The following is a 12,894-nucleotide window of genomic DNA, read 5'->3' on the forward strand; positions in this document are numbered from 1 at the left end:
ACTTGTTCACAGGCTGACACTCGGACCACTAGGCAACATACGATCCGTTGGGAGGTCGAATTTAAAGCCACATGTTTATTTATTTATTTTCATTCTATAATGGTGCAAATCCATGCATGAAAGCCATGTGTATAAGAGAAGGAATGAGTCTGCGCATGCCCAGAGTCTCTGACCGAACTGAGACTTTTATTTGTACAATTTCTTTATTTTGGAAGTATTTTTAAATATAATATTGAAATGTTTGTAAACTCTGGTTAAACTTTTATTCTTGAAAAGAAAAATAATAATTTTCTCTATACTTAAAATTAAAAAAAATAATAATAAAATGAAGAAAAGTAAAACTAAAACGAATGCAGAGAGAGAGGATCGAACCTGCGACCACTTATTCACAGGTTGACACTCGGACCACTAGGCAACATACGATCCGTTGGGAGGTCGAATTTAAAGCCACATGTTTATTTATATATTTTCATTCTATAATGGTGCAAATCCATGCATGAAAGCCATGTGTATAAGAGAAGGAATGAGTCTGCGCATGCCCAGAGTCTCTGACCGAACTGAGACTGTTATTTGTACAATTTTTTTATTTTTGAAGTATTTTTAAATATAATATTGAAATGTTTGTAAACTCTGGTTAAACTTTTATTCTTGAAAAGAAAAATAATAATTTTCTCTATACTTAAAATTAAAAAAAATAATAATAAAATGAAGAAAAGTAAAACTAAAACGAATGCAGAGAGAGAGAGGATCGAACCTGCGACCACTTGTTCACAGGCTGACACTCGGACCACTAGGCAACATACGATCCGTTGGGAGGACGAATTTAAAGCCACATGTTTATTTATTTATTTTCATTCTATAATGGTGCAAATCCATGCATGAAAGCCATGTGTATAAGAGAAGGAATGAGTCTGCGCATGCCCAGAGTCTCTGACCGAACTGAGACTTTTATTTGTACAATTTCTTTATTTTGGAAGTATTTTTATATATAATATTGAAATCTTTGTTAATTTTGTTCAAAATTTTACTTCCTGAAAAGAAAAATAATAATTTTCTCTATACTTAAAATTAAAAAAAAAATTAATATGATGATGATGAAAAGTGAAAGTAAAACGAATGGTGAGAGCGCGGATCGAACCTACGACCACCTGTTCGCAGGCTGACACTCGGACCACTAGGCAACATACGATCCGCTGGGAGGTCGAATTTAAAGCCACATGTTTATTTATTTATTTTCATTCTATAATGGTGCAAATCCATGCATGAAAGCTATGTGTATAAGAGAAGGAATGAGTCTACGCATGCCCAGAGTCTCTGACCGAACTGAGACTTTTATTTGTACAATTTCTTTATTTTGGAAGTATTTTTAAATATAATATTGAAATGTTTGTAAACTCTGGTTAAACTTTTATTCTTGAAAAGAAAAATAATAATTTTCTCTATACTTAAAATTAAAAAAATAATAATAATATGAAGAAAAGTAAAACTAAAACGAACGCAGAGAGAGAGGATCGAACCTGCGACCACTTGTTCACAGGCTGACACTCGGACCACTAGGCAACATACGATCCGTTGGGAGGTCGAATTTAAAGCCACATGTTTATTTATTTATTTTCATTCTATAATGGTGCAAATCCATGCATGAAAGCCATGTGTATAAGAGAAGGAATGAGTCTGCGCATGCCCAGAGTCTCTGACCGAACTGAGACTTTTATTTGTACAATTTCTTTATTTTGGAAGTGTTTTTAAATATAATATTGAAATGTTTGTAAACTCTGGTTAAACTTTTATTCTTGAAAAGAAAAATAATAATTTTCTCTATACTTAAAATTAAAAAAAATAATAATAAAATGAAGAAAAGTAAAACTAAAACGAATGCAGAGAGAGAGGATCGAACCTGCGACCACTTATTCACAGGTTGACACTCGGACCACTAGGCAACATACGATCCGTTGGGAGGTCGAATTTAAAGCCACATGTTTATTTATTTATTTTCATTCTATAATGGTGCAAATCCATGCATGAAAGCCATGTGTATAAGAGAAGGAATGAGTCTGCGCATGCCCAGAGTCTCTGACCGAACTGAGACTGTTATTTGTACAATTTTTTTATTTTGGAAGTATTTTTAAATATAATATTGAAATGTTTGTAAACTCTGGTTAAACTTTTATTCTTGAAAAGAAAAATAATAATTTTCTCTATACTTAAAATTAAAAAAAATAATCATAAAATGAAGAAAAGTAAAACTAAAACGAACGCAGAGAGAGAGGATCGAACCTGCGACCACTTGTTCACAGGCTGACACTCGGACCACTAGGCAACATACGATCCGTTGGGAGGTCGAATTTAAAGCCACATGTTTATTTATTTATTTTCATTCTATAATGGTGCAAATCCATGCATGAAAGCCATGTGTATAAGAGAAGGAATGAGTCTGCGCATGCCCAGAGTCTCTGACCGAACTGAGACTTTTATTTGTACAATTTCTTTATTTTGGAAGTGTTTTTAAATATAATATTGAAATGTTTGTAAACTCTGGTTAAACTTTTATTCTTGAAAAGAAAAATAATAATTTTCTCTATACTTAAAATTAAAAAAAATAATAATAAAATGAAGAAAAGTAAAACTAAAACGAATGCAGAGAGAGAGGATCGAACCTGCGACCACTTATTCACAGGTTGACACTCGGACCACTAGGCAACATACGATCCGTTGGGAGGTCGAATTTAAAGCCACATGTTTATTTATTTATTTTCATTCTATAATGGTGCAAATCCATGCATGAAAGCCATGTGTATAAGAGAAGGAATGAGTCTGCGCATGCCCAGAGTCTCTGACCGAACTGAGACTGTTATTTGTACAATTTTTTTATTTTGGAAGTATTTTTAAATATAATATTGAAATGTTTGTAAACTCTGGTTAAACTTTTATTCTTGAAAAGAAAAATAATAATTTTCTCTATACTTAAAATTAAAAAAAATAATCATAAAATGAAGAAAAGTAAAACTAAAACGAATGCAGAGAGAGAGGATCGAACCTGCGACCACTGGTTCACAGGCTGACACTCGGACCACTAGGCAACATACGATCCGTTGGGAGGACGAATTTAAAGCCACATGTTTATTTATTTATTTTCATTCTATAATGGTGCAAATCCATGCATGAAAGCCATGTGTATAAGAGAAGGAATGAGTCTGCGCATGCCCAGAGTCTCTGACCGAACTGAGACTTTTATTTGTACAATTTCTTTATTTTGGAAGTATTTTTATATATAATATTGAAATCTTTGTTAATTTTGTTCAAAATTTTACTTCCTGAAAAGAAAAATAATAATTTTCTCTATACTTAAAATTAAAAAAAAATAATAATAATATGATGATGAAAAGTAAAAGTAAAACGAATGGTGAGAGCGCGGATCGAACCTACGACCACCTGTTCGCAGGCTGACACTCGGACCACTAGGCAACATACGATCCGCTGGGAGGTCGAATTTAAAGCCACATGTTTATTTATTTATTTTCATTCTATAATGGTGCAAATCCATGCATGAAAGCCATGTGTATAAGAGAAGGAATGAGTCTGCGCATGCCCAGAGTCTCTGACCGAACTGAGACTTTTATTTGTACAATTTCTTTATTTTGGAAGTATTTTTATATATAATATTGAAATCTTTGTTAATTCTGTTCAAAATTTTACTTCCTGAAAAGAAAAATAATAATTTTCTCTATACTTAAAATTAAAAAAAATAATAATAAAATAAAGAAAAGTAAAACTAAAACGAATGCAGAGAGAGAGGATCGAACCTGCGACCACTTGTTCACAGGCTGACACTCGGACCACTAGGCAACATACGATCCGTTGGGAGGTCGAATTTAAAGCCACATGTTTATTTATTTATTTTCATTCTATAATGGTGCAAATCCATGCATGAAAGCCATGTGTATAAGAGAAGGAATGAGTCTGCGCATGCCCAGAGTCTCTGACCGAACTGAGACTTTTATTTGTACAATTTCTTTATTTTGGAAGTATTTTTAAATATAATATTGAAATGTTTGTAAACTCTGGTTAAACTTTTATTCTTGAAAAGAAAAATAATAATTTTCTCTATACTTAAAATTAAAAAAAAAATAATAATATGAAGAAAAGTAAAACTAAAACGAACGCAGAAAGAGAGGATCGGACCTGCGACCACTTGTTCACAGGCTGACACTCGGACCACTAGGTAACATACGATCCGTTGGGAGGTCGAATTTAAAGCCACATGTTTATTTATTTATTTTCATTCTATAATGGTGCAAATCCATGCATGAAAGCCATGTGTATAAGAGAAGGAATGAGTCTGCGCATGCCCAGAGTCTCTGACCGAACTGAGACTTTTATTTGTACAATTTCTTTATTTTGGAAGTATTTTTATACATAATATTGAAATCTTTGTTAATTCTGTTCAAAATTTTACTTCCTGAAAAGAAAAATAATAATTTTCTCTATACTTAAAATTAAAAAAAATAATAATAAAATGAAGAAAAGTAAAACTAAAACGAATGCAGAGAGAGAGGATCGAATCTGCGACCACTTATTCTCAGGTTGACACTCGGACCACTAGGCAACATACGATCCGTTGTTAGGTCGAATTTAAAGCCACATGTTTATTTATTTATTTTCATTCTATAATGGTGCAAATCCATGCATGAAAGCCATGTGTATAAGAGAAGGAATGAGTCTGCGCATGCCCAGAGTCTCTGACCGAACTGAGACTGTTATTTGTACAATTTTTTTATTTTGGAAGTATTTTTAAATATAATATTGAAATGTTTGTAAACTCTGGTTAAACTTTTATTCTTGAAAAGAAAAATAATAATTTTCTCTATACTTAAAATTAAAAAAAATAATAAAAAAATGAAGAAAAGTAAAACTAAAACGAATGCAGAGAGAGAGGATCGAACCTGCGACCACTTGTTCACAGGCTGACACTCGGACCACTAGGCAACATACGATCCGTTGGGAGGTCGAATTTAAAGCCACATGTTTATTTATTTATTTTCATTCTATAATGGTGCAAATCCATGCATGAAAGCCATGTGTATAAGAGAAGGAATGAGTCTGCGCATGCCCAGAGTCTCTGACCGAACTGAGACTTTTATTTGTACAATTTCTTTATTTTGGAAGTATTTTTATATATAATATTGAAATCTTTGTTAATTTTGTTCAAAATTTTACTTCCTGAAATAAAAATAATAATTTTCTCTATACTTAAAATTAAAAAAAAAAAATTAATATGATGATGATGAAAAGTGAAAGTAAAACGAATGGTGAGAGCGCGGATCGAACCTACGACCACCTGTTCGCAGGCTGACACTCGGACCACTAGGCAACATACGATCCGTTGGGAGGTCGAATTTAAAGCCACATGTTTATTTATTTATTTTCATTCTATAATGGTGCAAATCCATGCATGAAAGCTATGTGTATAAGAGAAGGAATGAGTCTGCGCATGCCCAGAGTCTCTGACCGAACTGAGACTTTTATTTGTACAATTTCTTTATTTTGGAATTATTTTTAAATATAATATTGAAATGTTTGTAAACTCTGGTTAAACTTTTATTCTTGAAAAGAAAAATAATAATTTTCTCTATACTTAAAATTGAAAAAATAATAATAATATGAAGAAAAGTAAAACTAAAACGAACGCAGAGAGAGAGGATCGAACCTGCGACCACTTGTTCACAGGCTGACACTCGGACCACTAGGCAACATACGATCCGTTGGGAGGTCGAATTTAAAGCCACATGTTTATTTATTTATTTTCATTCTATAATGGTGCAAATCCATGCATGAAAGCCATGTGTATAAGAGAAGGAATGAGTCTGCGCATGCCCAGAGTCTCTGACCGAACTGAGACTTTTATTTGTACAATTTCTTTATTTTGGAAGTATTTTTATACATAATATTGAAATCTTTGTTAATTCTGTTCAAAATTTTACTTCCTGAAAAGAAAAATAATAATTTTCTCTATACTTAAAATTAAAAAAAATAATAATAAAATGAAGAAAAGTAAAACTAAAACGAATGCAGAGAGAGAGGATCGCATCTGCGACCACTTATTCTCAGGTTGACACTCGGACCACTAGGCAACATACGATCCGTTGTTAGGTCGAATTTAAAGCCACATGTTTATTTATTTATTTTCATTCTATAATGGTGCAAATCCATGCATGAAAGCCATGTGTATAAGAGAAGGAATGAGTCTGCGCATGCCCAGAGTCTCTGACCGAACTGAGACTGTTATTTGTACAATTTTTTTATTTTGGAAGTATTTTTAAATATAATATTGAAATGTTTGTAAACTCTGGTTAAACTTTTATTCTTGAAAAGAAAAATAATAATTTTCTCTATACTTAAAATTAAAAAAAATAATAAAAAAATGAAGAAAAGTAAAACTAAAACGAATGCAGAGAGAGAGGATCGAACCTGCGACCACTTGTTCACAGGCTGACACTCGGACCACTAGGCAACATACGATCCGTTGGGAGGACGAATTTAAAGCCACATGTTTATTTATTTATTTTCATTCTATAATGGTGCAAATCCATGCATGAAAGCCATGTGTATAAGAGAAGGAATGAGTCTGCGCATGCCCAGAGTCTCTGACCGAACTGAGACTTTTATTTGTACAATTTCTTTATTTTGGAAGTATTTTTATATATAATATTGAAATCTTTGTTAATTTTGTTCAAAATTTTACTTCCTGAAATAAAAATAATAATTTTCTCTATACTTAAAATTAAAAAAAAAAAAATTAATATGATGATGATGAAAAGTGAAAGTAAAACGAATGGTGAGAGCGCGGATCGAACCTACGACCACCTGTTCGCAGGCTGACACTCGGACCACTAGGCAACATACGATCCGTTGGGAGGTCGAATTTAAAGCCACATGTTTATTTATTTATTTTCATTCTATAATGGTGCAAATCCATGCATGAAAGCTATGTGTATAAGAGAAGGAATGAGTCTGCGCATGCCCAGAGTCTCTGACCGAACTGAGACTTTTATTTGTACAATTTCTTTATTTTGGAATTATTTTTAAATATAATATTGAAATGTTTGTAAACTCTGGTTAAACTTTTATTCTTGAAAAGTAAAATAATAATTTTCTCTATACTTAAAATTAAAAAAATAATAATAATATGAAGAAAAGTAAAACTAAAACGAACGCAGAGAGAGAGGATCGAACCTGCGACCACTTGTTCACAGGCTGACACTCGGACCACTAGGCAACATACGATCCGTTGGGAGGTCGAATTTAAAGCCACATGTTTATTTATTTATTTTCATTCTATAATGGTGCAAATCCATGCATGAAAGCCATGTGTATAAGAGAAGGAATGAGTCTGCGCATGCCCAGAGTCTCTGACCGAACTGAGACTGTTATTTGTACAATTTTTTTATTTTGGAAGTATTTTTAAATATAATATTGAAATGTTTGTAAACTCTGGTTAAACTTTTATTCTTGAAAAGAAAAATAATAATTTTCTCTATACTTAAAATTAAAAAAATAATAATAAAATGAAGAAAAGTAAAACTAAAACGAATGCAGAGAGAGAGGATCGAACCTGCGACCACTTGTTCACAGGCTGACACTCGGACCACTAGGCAACATACGATCCGTTGGGAGGACGAATTTAAAGCCACATGTTTATTTATTTATTTTCATTCTATAATGGTGCAAATCCATGCATGAAAGCCATGTGTATAAGAGAAGGAATGAGTCTGCGCATGCCCAGAGTCTCTGACCGAACTGAGACTTTTATTTGTACAATTTCTTTATTTTGGAAGTATTTTTATATATAATATTGAAATCTTTGTTAATTTTGTTCAAAATTTTACTTCCTGAAAAGAAAAATAATAATTTTCTCTATACTTAAAATTAAAAAAAAAAATAATAATATGATGATGAAAAGTAAAAGTAAAACGAATGGTGAGAGCGCGGATCGAACCTACGACCACCTGTTCGCAGGCTGACACTCGGACCACTAGGCAACATACGATCCGCTGGGAGGTCGAATTTAAAGCCACATGTTTATTTATTTATTTTCCTTCTATAATGGTGCAAATCCATGCATGAAAGCCATGTGTATAAGAGAAGGAATGAGTCTGCGCATGCCCAGAGTCTCTGACCGAACTGAGACTTTTATTTGTACAATTTCTTTATTTTGGAATTATTTTTAAATATAATATTGAAATGTTTGTAAACTCTGGTTAAACTTTTATTCTTGAAAAGAAAAATAATAATTTTCTCTATACTTAAAATTAAAAAAATAATAATAATATGAAGAAAAGTAAAACTAAAACGAACGCAGAGAGAGAGGATCGAACCTGCGACCACTTGTTCACAGGCTGACACTCGGACCACTAGGCAACATACGATCCGTTGGGAGGTCGAATTTAAAGCCACATGTTTATTTATTTATTTTCATTCTATAATGGTGCAAATCCATGCATGAAAGCCATGTGTATAAGAGAAGGAATGAGTCTGCGCATGCCCAGAGTCTCTGACCGAACTGAGACTGTTATTTGTACAATTTTTTTATTTTGGAAGTATTTTTAAATATAATATTGAAATGTTTGTAAACTCTGGTTAAACTTTTATTCTTGAAAAGAAAAATAATAATTTTCTCTATACTTAAAATTAAAAAAAATAATAATAAAATGAAGAAAAGTAAAACTAAAACGAATGCAGAGAGAGAGGATCGAACCTGCGACCACTTGTTCACAGGCTGACACTCGGACCACTAGGCAACATACGATCCGTTGGGAGGACGAATTTAAAGCCACATGTTTATTTATTTATTTTCATTCTATAATGGTGCAAATCCATGCATGAAAGCCATGTGTATAAGAGAAGGAATGAGTCTGCGCATGCCCAGAGTCTCTGACCGAACTGAGACTTTTATTTGTACAATTTCTTTATTTTGGAAGTATTTTTATATATAATATTGAAATCTTTGTTAATTTTGTTCAAAATTTTACTTCCTGAAAAGAAAAATAATAATTTTCTCTATACTTAAAATTAAAAAAAAAAATAATAATATGATGATGAAAAGTAAAAGTAAAACGAATGGTGAGAGCGCGGATCGAACCTACGACCACCTGTTCGCAGGCTGACACTCGGACCACTAGGCAACATACGATCCGCTGGGAGGTCGAATTTAAAGCCACATGTTTATTTATTTATTTTCCTTCTATAATGGTGCAAATCCATGCATGAAAGCCATGTGTATAAGAGAAGGAATGAGTCTGCGCATGCCCAGAGTCTCTGACCGAACTGAGACTTTTATTTGTACAATTTCTTTATTTTGGAAGTATTTTTATATATAATATTGAAATCTTTGTTAATTCTGTTCAAAATTTTACTTCCTGAAAAGAAAAATAATAATTTTCTCTATACTTAAAATTAAAAAAAATAATAATAAAATAAAGAAAAGTAAAACTAAAACGAATGCAGAGAGAGAGGATCGAACCTGCGACCACTTGTTCACAGGCTGACACTCGGACCACTAGGCAACATACGATTCGTTGGGAGGTCGAATTTAAAGCCACATGTTTATTTATTTATTTTCATTCTATAATGGTGCAAATCCATGCATGAAAGCTATGTGTATAAGAGAAGGAATGAGTCTGCGCATGCCCAGAGTCTCTGACCGAACTGAGACTTTTATTTGTACAATTTCTTTATTTTGGAATTATTTTTAAATATAATATTGAAATGTTTGTAAACTCTGGTTAAACTTTTATTCTTGAAAAGAAAAATAATAATTTTCTCTATACTTAAAATTAAAAAAATAATAATAATATGAAGAAAAGTAAAACTAAAACGAACGCAGAGAGAGAGGATCGAACCTGCGACCACTTGTTCACAGGCTGACACTCGGACCACTAGGCAACATACGATCCGTTGGGAGGTCGAATTTAAAGCCACATGTTTATTTATTTATTTTCATTCTATAATGGTGCAAATCCATGCATGAAAGCCATGTGTATAAGAGAAGGAATGAGTCTGCGCATGCCCAGAGTCTCTGACCGAACTGAGACTGTTATTTGTACAATTTTTTTATTTTGGAAGTATTTTTAAATATAATATTGAAATGTTTGTAAACTCTGGTTAAACTTTTATTCTTGAAAAGAAAAATAATAATTTTCTCTATACTTAAAATTAAAAAAAATAATAATAAAATGAAGAAAAGTAAAACTAAAACGAATGCAGAGAGAGAGGATCGAACCTGCGACCACTTGTTCACAGGCTGACACTCGGACCACTAGGCAACATACGATCCGTTGGGAGGACGAATTTAAAGCCACATGTTTATTTATTTATTTTCATTCTATAATGGTGCAAATCCATGCATGAAAGCCATGTGTATAAGAGAAGGAATGAGTCTGCGCATGCCCAGAGTCTCTGACCGAACTGAGACTTTTATTTGTACAATTTCTTTATTTTGGAAGTATTTTTATATATAATATTGAAATCTTTGTTAATTTTGTTCAAAATTTTACTTCCTGAAAAGAAAAATAATAATTTTCTCTATACTTAAAATTAAAAAAAAAATAATAATATGATGATGAAAAGTAAAAGTAAAACGAATGGTGAGAGCGCGGATCGAACCTACGACCACCTGTTCGCAGGCTGACACTCGGACCACTAGGCAACATACGATCCGCTGGGAGGTCGAATTTAAAGCCACATGTTTATTTATTTATTTTCCTTCTATAATGGTGCAAATCCATGCATGAAAGCCATGTGTATAAGAGAAGGAATGAGTCTGCGCATGCCCAGAGTCTCTGACCGAACTGAGACTTTTATTTGTACAATTTCTTTATTTTGGAAGTATTTTTATATATAATATTGAAATCTTTGTTAATTCTGTTCAAAATTTTACTTCCTGAAAAGAAAAATAATAATTTTCTCTATACTTAAAATTAAAAAAAATAATAATAAAATAAAGAAAAGTAAAACTAAAACGAATGCAGAGAGAGAGGATCGAACCTGCGACCACTTGTTCACAGGCTGACACTCGGACCACTAGGCAACATACGATTCGTTGGGAGGTCGAATTTAAAGCCACATGTTTATTTATTTATTTTCATTCTATAATGGTGCAAATCCATGCATGAAAGCCATGTGTATAAGAGAAGGAATGAGTCTGCGCATGCCCAGAGTCTCTGACCGAACTGAGACTTTTATTTGTACAATTTCTTTATTTTGGAAGTATTTTTAAATATAATATTGAAATGTTTGTAAACTCTGGTTAAACTTTTATTCTTGAAAAGAAAAATAATAATTTTCTCTATACTTAAAATTAAAAAAAATAATAATAATATGAAGAAAAGTAAAACTAAAACGAACGCAGAGAGAGAGGATCGAACCTGCGACCACTTGTTCACAGGCTGACACTCGGACCACTAGGCAACATACGATCCGTTGGGAGGTCGAATTTAAAGCCACATGTTTATTTATTTATTTTCATTCTATAATGGTGCAAATCCATGCATGAAAGCCATGTGTATAAGAGAAGGAATGAGTCTGCGCATGCCCAGAGTCTCTGACCGAACTGAGACTTTTATTTGTACAATTTCTTTATTTTGGAAGTATTTTTAAATATAATATTGAAATGTTTGTAAACTCTGGTTAAACTTTTATTCTTGAAAAGAAAAATAATAATTTTCTCTATACTTAAAATTAAAAAAAATAATAATAAAATGAAGAAAAGTAAAACTAAAACGAATGCAGAGAGAGAGGATCGAACCTGCGACCACTTATTCACAGGTTGACTCTCGGAATACTAGGCAACATACGATCCGTTGGGAGGTCGAATTTAAAGCCACATGTTTATTTATTTATTTTCATTCTATAATGGTGCAAATCCATGCATGAAAGCCATGTGTATAAGAGAAGGAATGAGTCTGCGCATGCCCAGAGTCTCTGACCGAACTGAGATTTTTATTTGTACAATTTCTTTATTTTGGAAGTATTTTTATATATAATATTGAAATCTTTGTTAATTCTGTTCAAAATTTTACTTCCTGAAAAGAAAAATAATAATTTTCTCTATACTTAAAATTAAAAAAAATAATAATAAAATGAAGAAAAGTAAAACTAAAACGAATGCAGAGAGAGAGGATCGAACCTGCGACCACTTGTTCACAGGCTGACACTCGGACCACTAGGCAACATACGATCCGTTGCGAGGTCGAATTTAAAGCCACATGTTTATTTATTTATTTTCATTCTATAATGGTGCAAATCCATGCATGAAAGCCATGTGTATAAGAGAAGGAATGAGTCTGCGCATGCCCAGAGTCTCTGACCGAACTGAGACTTTTATTTGTACAATTTCTTTATTTTTTAAGTATTTTTATATATAATATTGAAATCTTTGTTAATTTTGTTCAAAATTTTACTTCCTGAAAAGAAAAATAATAATTTTCTCTATACGTAAAATTAAAAAAAAATAATAATAATATGATGATGAAAAGTGAAATAAAACCAATGGTGATAGCGCGGATCGAACCTACGATCACTTGTTCGCAGGCTGACACTCGGACCACTAGGCAACATACGATCCGTTGGGAGGTCGAATTTAATGCCACATGTTTATTTATTTATTTTCATTCTATAATGGTGCAAATCCATGCATGAAAGCCATGTGTATAAGAGAAGGAATGAGTCTGCGCATGCCCAGAGTCTCTGACCGAACTGAGATTTTTATTTGTACAATTTTTTTATTTTGGAAGTATTTTTATATATAATATTGAAATCTTTGTTAATTCTGTTCAAAATTTTACTTCCTAAAAAGAAAAATAATAATTTTCTCTATACTTAAAATTAAAAAAAATA

This window comes from Argiope bruennichi, chromosome 11 (genome assembly GCF_947563725.1).
Source record: "Argiope bruennichi chromosome 11, qqArgBrue1.1, whole genome shotgun sequence".
In the NCBI taxonomy this organism is placed as follows: Eukaryota; Metazoa; Arthropoda; class Arachnida; order Araneae; family Araneidae; genus Argiope; species Argiope bruennichi.